At 44.3% G+C, this 18,147-nt stretch overlaps 1 protein-coding gene across 3 annotated transcripts in view; it reads right to left on the bottom strand.

Moving 5' to 3' along the window:
* zcchc9 (zinc finger, CCHC domain containing 9) overlaps window positions 1-5,302 on the bottom strand; it is a 32,733-nt gene extending 27,431 nt beyond the window's left edge. Inside the window, exon 1 of one of the 3 annotated variants that reach the window (XM_078215425.1) lies at window positions 5,190-5,302. The gene's annotated coding sequence lies outside the window, so the exon portion shown is untranslated. Of the gene's footprint in view, window positions 1-4,408; window positions 5,168-5,189 lie in introns of those variants that run through there. The other 2 variants (XM_078215429.1, XM_078215428.1) reach the window with 2 other exon arrangements.
* Window positions 5,303-18,147: the final 12,845 nt, after the last annotated feature.

Here is an 18,147-nt window from a genome sequence, read left to right as displayed (position 1 = left end):
AAATTATATTTTCGCGGGCTTTATTTATTTTTTTAAAGTTTCAAACTATAAACCAGAAGTAGGCCACGGGGTGTTCTGGGAAAGGTTTTTTGGAGTGTTTTTTTTAGTGTGCGGGAGGTTTAAAAGCAGGCCGCATTATCCAGCGGGCAGCGTTGTAGCCGGCAGCGGAGTGAGCAGGGAGCAGAGTGAGAGCTGAAGGGCTTTGGCTCAACGGGCTTAGGAGGAAACGGGCAGAATTGAGAGTGGGCTTTTTTTCCCCACAAAGTTTATTCCTGTTTTTCCCCCAGAGTAAAAAAAAATGCCAGGCAAGATGTTGGAATGCCCCTCTTGCACGATGTGGGAGATCAGGGAGACCTCCGGTATCCCTGACAACAACACCTGCAAAAGATGCATCCAGCTGCAGTTGCTAACAAAGCGTGTTAGGGAACTGGAGAGGGAGCTTGATGACCTCCATCTAATTCGGGAGAACGAGAAGTATATAGACAGTAGCTTTAGGGAGGTAGTTACACCTAAGCAGCAGAGCACAGGAAATTGGGTTACTGTAAGGAGAGGAAATGGAAATGTGAAAGGACAGGCAGAGCAGGGTTCCCCTGTGGCCATACCCCTCCACAACAGGTATACTGAATTGGATACTGTTGTGGGAGATGCTTTACCTGGGACAAGCTGCGACAGCCGGACTCTGATACTGAGTCTGGTTCTACAGCGCAAAAGGGTGGGATGAAGAAGAGGAGAGCAGTAGTGATAGGGGACTCAATGGTCAGGGGTACGGACAGGAGGTTCTGTGGTCGGGACAGAGACTCCCGCATGGTTTGTTGCCTCCCGGGTGCCAAGGTCAGGGATGTCTCTGATCGCGTGCACAGCGTTCTATAGTGGGAAGGTGATCAGCCAGATGTCGTGGTACACATCGGTACAAATGACGTAGGTAGGAAGAATGAGGAGGTCCTAAAGAGTGAGTACAAAGAGCTTGGAAGGAAGTTAAAAAGCAGGACCCCGAGGGTAGTAATCTCAGGATTGCGACCTGTACCACGTGCCAGTGAGGGTAGGAGTAGGATGCTTGGGCGGATGAACATGTGGCTGAGGAACTGGTGTAGGGGGAAGGGTTTCCGATTCTCGGATCATTGGGCCACTTCTGGGGCAGGTGGGACCTGTACAAGAGAGACGGGTTACACCTAAACTACAAGGGGACTAATATACTTGAAGGGAGGTTTGCTAGTGTTATTGGGGAGCGTTTAAACTAGATTTGCAGGGGTGTGGGAACCAGAGTGCCAGAGCAGATAGTGGAGCAGGGGTAAAAAGACAGGTTAGTTCAAGCAAAATCACAAATGGAAGGGTTGAGTGTGGTGGAAATAACCTTTTGAGGTGTGTCTATTTCAATGCCAGGAGTATTGTGGGCAAGGCAGATGAGCTGAAGGCGTGGATAGACACATGGAAATATGACATTATAGCCATTAGTGAAACTTGGCTACAGGAGGGCCAGGACTGGCAGCTCAATGTTCCAGGGTTCCAATGTTTCAGGCGGGATAGAGGCAGAGGGATAAAAGGTGGGGGGGTGGCATTGTTGGTCAGGAAAATGGTTACCGCAGTACTCAGGCAGGATAGACTAGGAAGCTTTTCTACAGAGGCCCTATGGGTGGAGCTGAGAAACAGGAAAGGTATGACCACATTAATGGGGTTGTATTATAGACCACCCAATAGTCAGCAAGAATTGGAGGAGCAAATCAGCAGAGAGATAGCTGACAACTGCAAGAAACACAAAGTTGTGATAGTAGGGGATTTTAATTTTCCACATATAGATTGGGACTCGCATACTGTTAAAGGTTTAGACGGGGTAGAGTTTGTAAAATGTGTTCAGGAGAATTTTTTACATCAGTATATAGAGGTGCCAACTAGAGAGGATGCGATATTGGATCTCCTATTGGGAATTGAGTTAGGGCAGGTGATGGATGTGAGTGTGAGGGAACACTTTGGATCCAGTGATCATAATGCCATTAGTTTCAACCTGATCATGGATAAAGATAGATCTGGTCCTCGGGTTGAAGTTCTGAAATGGGAAAAGGCCAAATTTGATGAAATGAGAAGGGATCTGGGAAGTGTGGATTGGCATAGGCTGTTCTCTGGTAAGGATGTAAATGGAAAGTGGGAGGCCTTCAAAGGAGAAATTTTGAGAGTGCAGAGTTTGTATGTTCCTGTCAGGATTAAAGGCAAAGTAAATAGGAATAAGGAACCTTGGTTCTCGAGGGAGATTGTAACACTGATTAAGAGGAAGAGAGGGTTGTATGAAATGTACAGGCAGCAAGGAACAGATCAGATGCTCGAGGAGTATAAAAAGTGCAAGAAGCTACTTAAGAGGGAAATCAGGAGGACTAAAAGAAGACATGAGGTTGCTTTGGCAGACAGAGTGAAGGAAAATCCAAAGAGCTTCTATAGGTATGTTAGGAGCAAAAGGATAGTGAGGGATAAAATTGGCATGGAGTCTACGGAAATAGGGCAAACAGGTAGGGAGGTCATGGAACCTTTACAGATTAAAGGGGAGGAGGTGCTTGCTGTCTTGAGGCAAATCAGAGTGGATAAAACCCCAGGACCGGACAGGGTATTCCCACGGACCTTGACGGAAGCTAGTGTTGAACTTGCAGGGGCCCTGGCAGACATATTTAAAATGTCAGTATTCATGGGGGAGGTGCCGGATGATTGGAAGGTGGCTCATGTTGTTCCATTGTTTAAAAAAGGTTCCAAAAGAAATCCGGGAAATTATAGGCCAGTAAGTTTGACGTTGGTGGTGGGCAAGTTATTGGAAGGTGTGATAAGGGATTGGATCTACAAATATTTGGATAGACAGGGACTTATTAGGGAGAGTCAACATGGCTTTGTGCGTGGTAGGTCATGTTTGACCAATCTATTAGAGTTTTTTGAGGTTACCAGGAAAGTGGATGAAGGGAAGGCGGTGGATGTTGTCTACCTGGATTTCAGCAAGGCCTTTGACAAGGTCCCTCATGGGAGGTTAGTTAGGAAGGTTCAGTCGCTGGATATACATGGGGAGGTAGTAAATTGGATTAGACACTGGCTCAATGGAAGAAGCCAGAGAGTGGTTGTGGAGGTTTGCTTCTCTGAGTGGAGGCCTGTGACTAGTGGTGTGCCGCAGGGATCGGTGTTGGGTCCATTGTTGTTTGTCATCTATGTCAATGATCTGGATGATAATGTGGTAAATTGGATCAGCAAATTTGCTGATGATACAAAGATTGGAGGTGTAGTGGACAGTGAGGAAGGTTTTCAAAGCTTGCAGAGGGATTTGGACCAACTAGAAAAATGGCAAATGGAATTTAACGCAGACAAGTGTGAGATATTGCACTTTGGAAGGACAAACCAAAGTAGAACGTACAGGGTAAATGGTAGGACTCTGAAGAGTGCAGTTGAACAGAGGGATCTGGGAATACAGGTACAGAATTCCCTAAAAGTGACGTCACAGGTGGATAGGGTCGTAAAGTGTGCCTTTGGTACATTGGCCTTTATAAATCGGAGTATCGAGTATAAAAGTTGGAGTGTTATGGTGAGGTTATATAAGGCATTGATGAGGCCGAATTTAGAGTATTGTGTACAGTTTTGGTCACCTAGTTACAGGAAGGAAGTAAATAAGGTTGAAAGAGTGCAGAGAAGGTTCACAAGGATGTTGCCAGGACTTGAGAAGCTGAGTTACAGAGAGAGATTGAATAGGTTGGGACTTTATTCCCTGGAGCGTAGAAGAATGAGGGGAGATTTGATAGAGGTGTATAAGATTTTGATGGGTATAGATAGAGTGAATGCAAGCAGGCTTTTTCCACTGAGGCTAGGGGAGAAAAAAACCAGAGGGCTTGGGTTAAGGGTGAAAGGAGAAAAGTTTAAAGGGAATATTAGGGGGGGCTTCTTCACGCAGAGAGTGGTGGGAGTGTGGAATGAGCTACCGGATAAAGTGGTAAATGCGGGGTCACTTTTAACATTTAAGAAAAACTTGGACGGGTTCATGGATGAGAGGGGTGTGGAGGGATATGGTCCAAGTGCAGGTCAATAGGACTAGGCAAAAAATGGTTCGGTGCAGCCAAGAAGGGCCTAAAGGCCCGTTTCTGAGCTGTAATTTTCTATGGTTCTGAACCCAGGTCCTGATGAACTTCATCTAAGGGTCCTAAAATAAGTTGTTTCTGAGATAGTAGATGTATTGGTTTCAATTTTCCAAAACTCCCTTGATTCTGGAAAGGTCCCATCAGATTGGAGAAGTTAGCGAATGTAACTCCTGCATTAAACAAAGGTGGGAGACTCAAGAGCAAAAAACTACAGGTGTGTTAGCTTAACATCTGTCATGGGGAAATTGCTGGAATCTTGGGCAGGGCATAAATACTGAAAGAACAAGAGGACAACGACAAACATGTGTCAGTCTTACCAGTGATGTCCAATATTCCATCATTTGTACTTGGGACAATTCTGATAGAAATTATGGGCATTTTTCCTAATTTCCTGGCCTAATCCTGCTTCTTGTTCTTATGTCCTGGAGGCATGAGCCACTCGTTGCAAAGTTTCCAGCTGTGCTCTTACAGCTAAAGTATTGATACTGGTAAAACTGGTGGTCAGTGGTGATCCCCAAGATGATGTGGAGATGCCGGCGTTGGACTGGGGTAAACACAGTAAGAAGTTTAACAACACCAGGTTAAAGTCCAACAGGTTTATTTGGTAGCAAAAGCCACACAAGCTTTCGAGGCTCTGAGCCCCTTCTTCAGGTGAGTGGGCCCACTCACCTGAAGAAGGGGCTCAGAGCCTCGAAAGCTTGTGTGGCTTTTGCTACCAAATAAACCTGTTGGACTTTAACCTGGTGTTGTTAAACTTCTTACTGTGATCCCCAAGATGCCAATGGTGGGGGTGATGGTGGTCCCAGGGTGGTTGGGGGAGAGGGGGGGGGGGGGGGTCATTGGCCTGGCTGCGATGTTAGGGGCGCTGTCAGTGCGAGCGGGCGGGATGCGGAGGGCTGCTCCTTGCTGCAGGAGTTGGGGATTTGAGGGACTCTCAGTGCACATGTCCCATCCTGAGCTCAGGACCGGGTCAGCAGCACCCGGGAGTGGGTCAGGAAGCGACTCCTCCGGGAGGGGAGTCCCCGCAGAGAGACTGAGGCTCAGATCCGGCCTCTCGTCCCAAATTCCCATTTCCTGAACATTGAGCCGTTTTCTTACCCAAAATCAGCGCTCCTCCAGCCGGCCCCCTCACTTCCGGTGCCGCATTCAAACTGATCCGTCCGGTCCAGGGAGCGGCAGAAAGGTTCCTCCCCGTGAGAGCTCCAAAACCCAGAGCTGATCATTAACTGTGCCAGGAACAGAGGGGATATCACTGACTGTACCAGGAACAGGGAATAAACAGAGGGATAATCACTGACTGTACCAGGAACAGGGAATAAACAGAGGGATAATCACTGACTGTACCAGGAACAGGGAATAAACAGAGGGATAATCACTGACTGTACCAGGAACAGGGAATAAACAGAGGGATAATCACTGACTGTACCTGGAACAGGGAATAAACAGAGGGATAATCACTGACTGTACCTGGAACAGGGAATAAACAGAGGGATAATCACTGACTGTACCTGGAACAGGGAATAAACAGAGGGATAATCACTGACTGTACCTGGAACAGGGAATAAACAGAGGGATAATCACTGACTGTACTAGGAGAGGTGATGGCCTAGTGGTATTATTGCTAGACTATTAATCCAGAAGCTCAGCTAATGTTCTGGGGACCCGCGTTCAAATCCCGCCACGCCAGCTGGTGGAAATTGAATTCAATACAAAATATCTGGAATAAATAATCTATTGATGACCATTGTCAATTGTGGGAAAAACCTATCTGGTTCACTGATGTCCTTTAGGGAAGGAAGTCTGCCCCAGCAATGTTGACTCTAAATTGTCCTCAGGCAACAAGGGATGCCCCACGAATGAATATAAGAACACGGAATAAACAGAGAGAAAATCCCTGACTGCATGAGAGCTGGCCAGGAGGATAAAAGAAAGAGTGAGAGTGAAGCCAGGAGATAAAATAATGAGACTGAGAGTGGAGCTGGGAGATAAAACAGTGAGAAAGAGATTGACTGGCAGCAGAGCTGGGAAGATAAAAGAGAGAAACTGAGAACAGAGCCAGCAGGATGAAAGAGTGAGAATTAATCTGTATGGGTAGAGTTAAGAAACACCAAAGAGCAAAATACATTTCTGGGGATAGTAGACAGATCACCAAGCTGTAGTGGTAATGTTGGGAATAGCATTAGACAGGAAATCAGAAATGCATGTGATAAAGGACCATCTGTGAATATGGGTAACTTTAATCTGCATGTAGATTGGGAGAGTCAAATTAGTCACTGTACAATAGAGGAGGAATTTCTGGAGTGTATATGGGATTGTTTTATGGACCAAGACATTGAGGGACCAACAAGGGAATAGGCCGTCTTGGGCTGGGTATTGTGCAATGAGAAAGGATTAGTTGGCAATCTAGTTGTGAGAGAACTTTTGAGGATGAGTGACCATAATATGATGGAATTCTTTATCAAGGTGGATAGTGAGGTAGTTGATTCTGAGACTATGGTCCTGAAGTTCAATAAAGGTAACTATGATGGTATGAGACATGAGTTAGAACAAAGAACAAGGAACAGTACAGCACAGGAAAACAGGCCCTTCGGCCCTCTAAGCCTGTGCTGCTCCTTGGTCCAACGAGACCAATCGTTTGTATTCCTCCATTCCCAGGCTGCTCATGTGACTATCCAGGTAAGTCTTAAACGATGCCTCCACCACCCTACTTGGCAGCGCATTCCAGGTCCCCACCACCCTCTGTGTAAAAAACATCCCTCTAATATCTGAGTTATACTTCGCCCCTCTCACCTTGAGCCCGTGACCCCTCGTGATCGTCACTTCTGATCTGGGAAAAAGCTTCCCACCGTTCACCCTATCTATCCCCTTCATAATCTTGTATACCTCTATTAGATCTCTCCGTCTTTCCAGGGAGAACAATCCCAGTTTACCCAATCTCTCCTCATAGCTAAGACCCTCCATACCAGGCAACATCCTGGTAAACCTTCTCTGCACTCTCTCTAACGCCTCCACGTCCTTCTGGTAGTGCGGCGAACAGAACTGGACGCAGTACTCCAAATGTGGCCTAACCAGCGTTCTATACAGCTGCATCATCAGACTCCAGCTTTTATACTCTATACCCTGCCCTATAAAGGCAAGCATACCATATGCCTTCTTCACCACCTTCTCCACCTGTGTTGCCACCTTCAAGGATTTGTGGACTTGCACACCTAGGTCCCTGTGTGTTTCTATACTCTTGATGGCTCTGCCATTTATTGTATAACTGCTCCCTACATTATTTCTTCCAAAATGCATCACTTCGCATTTATCTGGATTAAATTCCATCTGCCACCTCTCCGCCCAATTTTCCAGCCTATTTATATCCTGCTGTATTGCCGGACAATGCTCATCGCTATCCGCAAGTCCAGTCATCTTCGTGTCATCCGCAAACTTGCTGATAACACCAGTTACACCTTCTTCCAAATCATTTATATATATCACAAATAGCAGAGGTCCCAGTACAGAGCCCTGCGGAACACCACTGGTCACAGACCTCCAGCCGGAAAAAGACCCTTCGACCGCTACCCTCTGTCTCCTATGGCCAAGCCAGTTCTCCACCCATCTAGCCACTTCTCCTTGTATCCCATGAGCCTTGACCTTCTTAACCAACCTGCCATGTGGGACTTTGTCAAATGCCTTACTGAAATCCATATAGACGACATCCATGGCCCTTTCTTCGTCAACCGTTTTTGTCACTTCCTCAAAAAACTCCACCAAATTTGTAAGGCACGACCTCCCTCTTACAAAACCATGCTGTCTGTCACTAATGAGATTGTTCCGTTCTAAATGCACGTACATCCTATCTCTAAGAATCCTCTCCAACAACTTCCCTACCATGGATGTCAAGCTCACCGACCTATAATTTCTCGGATTATCCCTGCTACCCTTCTTAAACAACGGGACCACATTCGCTATCCTCCAATCCTCAGGGACCTCACCTGTGTCCAAAGAAGCGACAAACATTTCCATCGGAGGCCCAGCAATTTCATCTCTCGTCTCCCTGAGCAGTCTAGGTTAGCTATGATGGACTGGAAATACTACTGAAAAGAAAGACAGTGAACAGGCAATGGCCGGCATTCAAGGAATGAATAGGTGAACTCCAAATCGGCACGGTAGCACAGTGGTTAGCACTGCTGCTTCACAGCTCCAGGGTCCTGGGTTCGATTCCCGGCTCGGGTCACTGTCTGTGTGGAGTTTGCACATTCTCCTCGTGTCTGCGTGGGTTTCCTCCGGGTGCTCCGGTTTCCTCCCACAGTCCAAAGATGTGCGGGTTAGGTTGATTGGCCAGGTTAAAATTGCCCCTGAGATGCGTAGGTTAGAGGGATTAGCGGGTAAAATATGTGGGGGTAGGGCCTGGGTGGGATTGTGGTCGGTGCAGACTCGATGGGCCGAATGGCCTCCTTCTGCACTGTAGGGATTCTATGATTCTATGATTCTATGAAATGTTGTTTATTCCTATGTGGCACAAGAGTGGAAAGGGAACTGTGGCCAAATCATGGCTTACAAGAGAAATTAGAGGCAACATTAGATTCAAAGAATAAGTATACAAATTGGCAAGAAAAAGCAATGGATCTGAGGATTGAGAGCAGTTTAAAATTCAGGAAAGGGGGACCAAGGGATTGATTAAAAAGGGAAAAATAGAGTATGAAAGTATGATTTCGGGGAACATAAAAACTGACTCTAAAAGTTTTCTATAGGTATGTAAAGAGAAAAAGATCGACAAAAACGAATGTTTACAGTCAGAAACTGGGGAATTCATAACCAGGAACAAAGAAATGGCTGAGGAATAAATTTTTACCTTGCTTCTGTCTTCACAAAGGAAGACATGAATAATGTACTAGAAGTTCTGAGCAACACAAGTTTTAGTGAGGAGCGGAAGGAAATCAGTAATAGTAGAGAAATGGTTTCAGGGAAATTAATGGAATTGAAGGCAAATAAATGTCCAAGGTCTGATAATCTTCATCCCAGAGTACTTAAACAAGTGGCCCTAGAAATGGTAGATCCATTGATGGTAATTTTCCAAAGGTTTTTGGACTCTGAACTGGCTCCTACAGATTGGAGGGTAGCTAATGTAAATCCACTATTCAAAAAGTGGGGGTAGAAAGAAAACAAAGAACTATAGACCAGTGAGCCTAACATCAGTAGTAGGGAAGTTGCCAAAGTCCATTCTCAAGGATTTCATAGCACAGCATTTGAAAGGGAGTGGTATAATCAGACAAAGGCAGCATGGATTTATGGAAGGGAAATCATGCTTGACAAATTGACTGGAATTTTTTGAGGATGTAACTAGTGGAGTTGACCAGGGAGAACCGGTCAATGTGATTTATTTAGACTTTCAGAAGGTTTTCGACAAGGTCTCATGTAGCAGATTATTATGTAAAGTTAAAACACATGGGATTGCAGGTAATATATTGAGATGAATAGAAATCTAGTTAGTAGATAGAAAGCAAAGAGTTGGAATAAATGGGTCTTTTTCCAGTTGGCAGGTAGTGACTGGTGGGGTACCACAGGGATCTGTGTTAGGACCTCAACTGTTCACATAATATATTAATGATTTGGTCAAGGGAACTAAATGTCTTATCTCCAAATTTGCATATGATACAAAGTTGGGTGGGAGGGTGAGCTGTGAGGAGGATGCAAAGATGCTTCAGCGTGATTTGTACAGGCTGAGTGAGTGGGCATTTGCATGGCAGACGCAGTATAATCTGAGGAAAGATGTTCTTGTTATAGAGACCATAAGACTATAAGAGATAGGAGCAGAATTAGGCCACTCGGCCCATCGAGTCTGCTCCACCATTCAATCGTGGCTGATATTTTTCTCATACCCATTCTCCTGCCTTTTCCCCATAACCCCTGATCCCCTTATTAATCAAGAACCTAGCTATCTCTGTCTTAAAAGACACTCAATGACCTGGCCTCCACAGCCTTTTGCGGCAAAGAGTTCCACATAGAGGGAGTGCAGCAAATAACTGGCCAACTCCTGAGATGGCAGGACTGTGATATGACGAGAGACGAAGTCAGTTAGGATTATATTCATTGGAGTTTAGAAGAGTGAGGGGGGTTCTCATAGAAACCTATAAAGTTCTAGCAGGACTAGACAGGGTAGATGCAGGAAGTATGTTCCTGATGGCAGGGGAGCCCAGAACCAGGGGTCACAATCTAACAATACTGGGTAAACAATTTAGGACTGAGAAGAGGAGAAATTTCTTCATTTAGAGAGCCATGGTTATAATGAATGGCAGAGCAAGCTCAAAAGGCTTAATGGCCTACACCTGCTCCTGTTTTACTATGTTCCTACCCTTCTAATCCTCCTTCAATCACATCCTTCAGCAAGTTCATACCTTAAAATTCCGCTGATCCTTCCCTTTCACTGATGACATTCGTTAAAGATTGTTCCTCCTCCACCATCTTCTTCATTTGTTGTGTTTTCTCCAACTGATCCCCTCCTCCTTCTCCAAAATCACATTTCACAACTTTCTCATCTTTGGATGTTAGCTTTTCCTAAAGTTCTCATTTCAGCTGTGGAACAAGACACTTCAAATCATAGTATTGATAATTATTTTCTTATGATCTCTACCCATTCACATGCTGAGCAATGCTTTATGCTTGGAGAAAGCCTTCATTACCATTGATATTCTAGGTGTGATTTATTTATTGCAATAACTGTGGTATAGAGGTCTGTAAGAGTTTTAACAACACCAGGTTAAAGTCCAACAGGTTCAGTAACCTGGTGTTGTTAAAACTCTTACTGTGTTCACCCCAGTCCAACGCTGGCATCTCCACATCATATATAGAGGTCTGACATAGAAAGGGGAGGTGATGGCCTAGTGGTATTATCATTAGACTATTATTAATCCAGAAACTCAGCTAATGTTCTGGGGACCCAGGTTCAAATCCTGTCAAGGCAGATGGTGGAATTTGAATTCAATAAAAAATATCTTGAATTAAGAATCTACTGATTCTGATCTACTGACCATGAAACCATTGTCGATTGTCGGAAAAACCCATCTGGTTCACTAATGTCCTTCAGGGAAAGAAAGCTAGTGACTCCAGAGTCACACAATGCGATTGACTCTCAATCGCCCTCCAAGGACAACTACGGATGAGCAATAAATGCTGGTCATCCAGTGATGCCCATGTCCCATGGATGAATAAAGAAAATAGGATCAATGTGGGACTGAGTACAGTACTGCCCACACAATGATATAAGAGAACACATGACTTGCACCCAGATATCAGTCTTGTGTTGGACAGAGCAAGCACGGCGACAACTCCTAAATTGAGTCCTTTACTGTAAATATGTCCATAGTTCTCATAATTAATAAATACATACAGTTAACATTCTTCAGACTACAAAGGCATCACTGAGACCTGCTGGGTGCTATTGAACACCCTATAACATGATAGCAGTGAATAGAAAAATCCAAAACCTCACAAACAAATTCAGAGAAAACCTAAAATCCTGCAAAACTAACGACAAATTCAAAGAAGAATTGTAATTTAAAGAATAGCTCAAGAAGCAGAAGCACAGAAGGAAAATCACCAGGGAAAAGTTCCAAAGAAAACATGGAAGATGAAGGCAGAAATTTAAAATTCCTCGCCGCAGCGGAGGACTCCATAGGATCTCTTGGAAGTCAAGCTAATTTCCTAACCTATATATCTTGGGACACTACGGGGCAATTTGGCATGGCCAATCAACCTAATCTGCACAGTTTTGGATGGTGGGAGGAAGCCGGGCCACCCGGAGGAAACCCATGCAGACTAGGGTGGGTTTAAAGTTTTGCCACTTTGTTGCCTCACCTTTCAGAGAACTTGATCAGGCAGCTCTTGCAATTTTAAAAATATTTCTATCCTTTCAGTAAACTCAGTTTTTCTCACCCCTGCAGGTGATCCCAACTCCAATTTACCTGCCAGTTCAGTTAACTAAGTGTTCAAACAAGATAGAAAATTTTAACTGGGCCATCAGCTCTGAACTGTCTCTGCACAACAGGTTTATCCTGTTCATTAACAGGTGTTTAATGCCATTCCCAGCAGGTGATGTTGGGAATGGCATTAAACATGAAGTTAGAGATGCATGTGATAAGGGAAGATCAGTGATCATGGGTGATTTTAATCTGCACGTAGACTGGGCAAATCAAATTAGCCACAATGCTGTAGAGGAGGAATTCCTGGAGCGTATACGGGATGGTTTTCTTGATCAATATGTGGAGGAACCAACTAGAGAGCAGACCATCTTAGACTGGGTACTGTGTAAAGAGAAGGGAATCATTGTCAATCTAGCTGTATGAGGCGCCTTGGGGATGAGTGACCATAACATGATAGAATTTTTTATCAAGATGGAGAGTGAAGTAGTTGATTCGGAGACTAGGGTGCTGAATCTTAATAAAGGAAACTATGAAGATATGAGGCGTGAGTTGGCCTTGATAGATTGGGGAGAGTTACTTAAAGGGGTGACAGTCGATAAGCAATGGCAAACGTTCAAGAAATGCTTGGGGGAACGGCAGCAATTGTTTATTCCTGTCTGACACGAAAGCAAAATAGGTAAGAGGGCCAATCCAAAGTTTACAAAGGAAATTAGAGAGAGTGTCCGATCTAAGGAAGAAGCATACAGATTGGCCAAGAAAAGTAATAGGTCTGAGGATTGGGAACAGTTTAGAATTCAGCAAAGAAGGACCAAGGGATTGATTAAGGGGAAAATACAGTACGAAAGTAAGCTTGCAGGGAACACAAAGACTGACACTAAGAGTTTCTATAGATAGATAGATACAGATACGTGAAGAGAAAGGGGTTGGTGAAGAGCAAATGTAAGTCCCCTACAGAAATGGGGGAATGTATAATAGGGGACAAAGAAATGGCTGAGCAGTTGAATACATACTTTGGTTCTGTCTTCAGAAAAGAGGACACAAATCAGATACCAGAAATGTTGGAGAATGCAAGATTTAGTGAGAGGGAAGAACTGAGGGAGATCAATATTAGTAGAGAAATGGTGCTGGGAAAATTGATGGGATTGAAAGCAGATAAATCCCCACGGCCTGATAATCTACATTCCAGAGTACTTAAAGAAGTGGTTCTAGAAATAGTGGATGCATTGGTGGTCATCTTCCAGGATTCTATAGACTCTGGAACAGTCCCTGCAGTTTGGAGGGTAGCTAATATCACTCCAATATTCAAAAAGGAAGGTAGAGAGAAAACAGCGAGTTATAGACTAGTAAGCCTAACATCAGTAGTGGGGAAAATTCTCGAATCTATTATCAAGGATTTCATAGTGGAGCATTTAGAAAGCAGTGGCAGGATCAGACAGAGTCAGCATGGATTTATGAAGGGAAAATCATGCTTGACAAATCTGTTGGAATTCTTTGAAGATATAACTAGTAGAGTTGACAAGAGGGAACCAGTCGATATAGTATATTTGGACTTTCAGAAAGCATTTGCTAAAGTCCCGCATAAGAGATTATCATGCAAGATTAAAGCGCATGGGATTGGGGAAGGGTATTGAGATGGATAGAAAACTGGTTGGCAGAGAGGAAACAAAGAGTAGGAATTAATGGGTGCTTTTCAAATTGGCAGGCAGTAACTAGTGGGGTGCCACAGGGTCCGGTGCTGGGACCCCAGCTATTCACAATATATATTAATGATTAGGATGAGGGAACAAAATGTAACATCTAAGAGTTTGCAGATGATACCAAGTTGGGTGGGAGGGTGAACTGTGATGAAGATGCAGAGATCTTTCAGAATGATCTAGACAGGTTGGGTGAGTGGGCTAATCAATGGCAAATGCAGTATAGTTTGGATAAGTGTGAGATTATTCACTTTGGAAGCAAAAACAAGAAGGCAGATTACTACCTGAATGGCTGTGAATTGGGAGAGGGGAGTGTACAGCGGACCTGGTGTCCTTGTGCACCAGTCACTGAAGGTAAGCATGCAGGTGCAGCAGGTGGTAAAGAAGGTAAATGGTATGTTGGCTTTCATTGTGAGAGGTTTCGAGTACAGGAGCAGGGATGTGTGCAATTATACAGGGCCTTGGTGAGGCCACACCTAGAATATTGTGTGCAGTTTTGGTCTCCTTTTCTGAGGAAAGATGTTCTTGCTCTCGAGGAAGTGCAGCAAAGGTTTACCAGGCTGATTCCAGGAATGGTGGGACTGATGTATGAGGAGAGATTGACTAAGTTAGGATTGTTTTCGCTGGAGTTCAGATGAATGAGGGGAATCTCATAAAGACTTATAAAATTCTAACAGGACTAGACAGGGTTGATGCAGGGAGGATGTTCCCCATGGTAGGGGAGTCCAGAACCAGGGGTCACAGTCTGAGGATTCGGGGTGGATCATTTAGGAGGGAGATGTGGAGACATTTCTTCATCCAAAGAGTGGTGAGCCTGTGGAATTCATTACCACAGGAAGTAGTTGATCCCAAAACAGTGAATGTATTCAAGAGATGACTAGATATAGCACTTTGGGTGAATGGGATCAAAGATTATGGAGAGAAAGTAGGATTAGGCTATTGAGTTGGATGATCAGCCATGATCTTGATGAATGGCAGAGCAGGCTCGAAGGGCCAAATGGCCTCCTCCTGTTCCTATCTTCTATGTTTCTATGTCCATTTTCGTGCTGGAATGCCATCACACCTCCAGTAGAGGGTAGGTAAGAAAGCAACCGACAACCAGAAGAGCCTTAATGCGGGCTCCAATGACTGTTGATGAGGTCAACATTGCGACCACAGAGCAAATACTGCCACTCCCATCCAGTGTGGCAGTGCTGCCAGGTGATGCTGGAACCAAGTAGCAGCTGCCCATTGCCGACTTCACACTACATAGCCAAACGCAAAGGTGAGCCTGTCAAAAAAGCCACATCGTCGTAACAGGAATGGCTGCCTTCCATCACAGAGGACATCACATAGACTCACATGACAAAGCAAGAAGAAGAAACTATGACATGGAGATAAGCACAGTGTTCGCCCATCCCACAAGAAATGGGATGGAACAACAACCACCTATCACCACAACTGCCAAATCGACTAAGAGCGGTTGAATACCAAGGAACGGAAAAGGAGGATGAAAAGATACCCAGATGCTAGCACAACTTCCTGATCACCAGAGTTCACCTGCAATGATGGAGTCTACTACTCCTCCAACAGCATAATGAGATAAGGAAGGGTTATAAGGCATTCAGACACCCTGAACCTCAGAGAAACAGGGAATCCAGAGCACAAACAGAAGTGTTGGGAGAAACCTGAATCATGACATAAGGGTAACATTAACTAACAATCAATTCATTTATTAAGCTCTGTATATAGATTTTTCAAAAATTCCGCTCTTGAGAAAACAAATCTTGTGTAGGTGAACTGGAGGTTCTTTTTGTTGGTTCTTCCAGTGACCTTACATTCAACTGCTGCAGTTAGAAAAACAAAGAAAACAACAACGTAGCCCAACCCATTTCCCTGGCTGAAGGATTCAGGGCAGAGCCAAGAAGGAGAAGAATTAAGGAATAATAGAATCCCAAATTAGATTTATAAAATCTGCATTGTTGACAATCTAGTGAATTATTTCATTAAAATGGCAGAGAAATGTTACTTTCCTACATCAGTAAACATACTATCCAATACAAAAAAAATACAGGTAGCTAATCTTTAGACATGGGCTGACTCATACTTTTAACCTCGTCAGTATTGTGTAGAGAATAGCAAAAGACAGCTTTAATGTCGATGGAGCATTTTGCCATTTATGCGTATCCACAGCTCCATCTACAGGTTATTCTGTCTGCTGCCTGGTTTCTCACCCACAGTTGAATCTGCTTGGACATGGAATTAATCTCTCAAGAAATACTATGCTAGAATCAGCAAACAGCTTGCATTAAGAAAATGGATAAAGTAACATTGTGGTTGGACTAACAGCCTAAAGATGGGAACTTTAAATCACCCCATTACAAAATGGTATTCAATAAATATGGCAATTTGTTGACTGGTACCAAAAATCTACAAAAGAAATGTCGAACAAAAATCCAGTTTTGTCCCTAGTTGTGTTTATGAATGTTCCTACTGCTGTAAGAAGTGGCCGGGGAGACACACAATTCTAAACAAATTAGCTGTGACCAGTTTCTCCTTTTCAGAGCAATTGAAAAAAAAGATTGGTATTTTTGCAAGAATTAATTATCAAGTAATAACAGAAAAGAAAGCGATACTACTATTGGGTAATTAGGAGTAAAAGGTAAAGGAGGAGATTTTCCACTCTTGTTTTTGGGTGGGCACGATTGGTGGTGGGAGCGGAAAATCCCAAGATGCAATTTACGCTGGCGGGATTTTCTGTTACAATTGCCGCAACATGAATCCCAACGTTCAGTGCTGGGCAGCCCATTGGAATATATTCACATTTGATTATCAATCCTCTGTGCCTGATAATGTGCCCACTCCCTCCACCATTATATAATCCATTAATGTCAGCGTAGCGGCGCACCAACGTAATTCATGAAAGATCTCCCATGGCATGTGCCTGGCATACGGAACCACCAGAAGAGTTCATGTAAGTGTATCCCTCAGGGGCAGAGGGTCATGCTCAGGCACTGCCCCTGGCACAGTGCCAGGGGGCAGTCCTAGTGGCAGTGCCGGGGCAGTGTTGGAGGCAGGTGTTCTCTATGGGGGTGCTCCATGTGGGGAGGCAATGTTGCATTGAGGATGTTCCATTTTGGCATGTGGGTATTGGGTAGTCTATCCCATGGGGTGGGGAGAGGGTTTGGGAGTGTGGGGCTTTAGGGGGCTGTTGCCATGGCGCGTGGGTGTTTCGTGACAGGGGTCCAGGGGGTGGGGTTTGGGTGGTGGCGGGGGGTGTTCTACTTTTAATTTTTTGAATGGGGACACCCTTTAAAAATGGTGCCCCAATCTTTTAAAACCTAAGTTGCTGGTGGGGTTGGCTCACCAATGTGACATTGTAGGACCTGCCCTTCGTTTCTTTTTGGCTATGAGCCAAATGATGTGACAAAGAAAGATGCCCTTGGGGCCAACGGCTTTAATGTTGTTTTTCCTCCTCTGTGTGCCACTCTGCCAAAAAAAAGGAAAATTCTGCCCCAAAAAGTGATGACTCCATCATTTGTACCTCTCTGTTGCCACTCACCCCTCTTCAGTGCACCCATGATATCAGACCACTTGTTCAATGTCCTATTCAACCCTAAGCTAAGCTTCTGAACCCATATTCTCTCCATTACAAAATGACTAATTCCAACTCCCTACATTGCCCACTTCCCCCCTCAACCAATCCTCCACCAAACCACTCATTAATTCCTTTGTTTTTAATTCATTGAATGTGGGTGTCTCTGGCAAGGACAGAACTGATTGTCCATCCCTAATGAAACTTGAGAATATGCTGATGAGCCACACCCTTGAACCACTCATCAGTGGTTTCAGGCATTGAACGGCTTGCTAGGTTGTTTCACAGGACAATTAAGAGTCACATATAGGCCGGATGGGTAAGGATGGCACATTTCCTTCCTCAAGTGGCACTAGTGAACCAGATGGGTTTTTACAACTATCCAGTAGTTTCATCATCATTGCTACTGCTACAAGCTTTTTATTTCAGATTTATTTAATTCACTGAATTTACATCCCCCCGTCAGCTGCCTTGGTAAGATGTCTCCAGCATTAGTCCAGGCTGATGGATTACGAATCCAGTAACATATCCACTATGTAGTCATCAAGTAGAATCATAGAATGCACAGTGCAGAAGGAGGCCTTTTGGCCCATCGAACTTGCACCGACAACAATCCCACCCAGGTCCCATAACCCCTCATATTTACAATCCTAATCCCTCTGAGCGATTAGGGGTAATTTATCATGGCCAATCAACCTAACCTGCACATCTTTGGACCTTCAATTATCTCCAGATTTCAAAAATGAATGAAACCGTATAGATGAACAGAAATTGTAAAGATGTTTGTTCCAATTCGGAGCATTCCTTTATGTATATTTATGATGAAGAATGAACCGAAACAGTTTTCTTTGTGATGGAGCAATTGTTGTAACCCACCTTCTTCC

Source organism: Mustelus asterias, chromosome 6 (assembly GCF_964213995.1).
Source record: "Mustelus asterias chromosome 6, sMusAst1.hap1.1, whole genome shotgun sequence".
NCBI lineage: Eukaryota > Metazoa > Chordata > Chondrichthyes > Carcharhiniformes > Triakidae > Mustelus > Mustelus asterias.
Note: the sequence above shows the minus strand (reverse complement) of the source record. Positions and strands in the feature narration are given on the sequence as shown.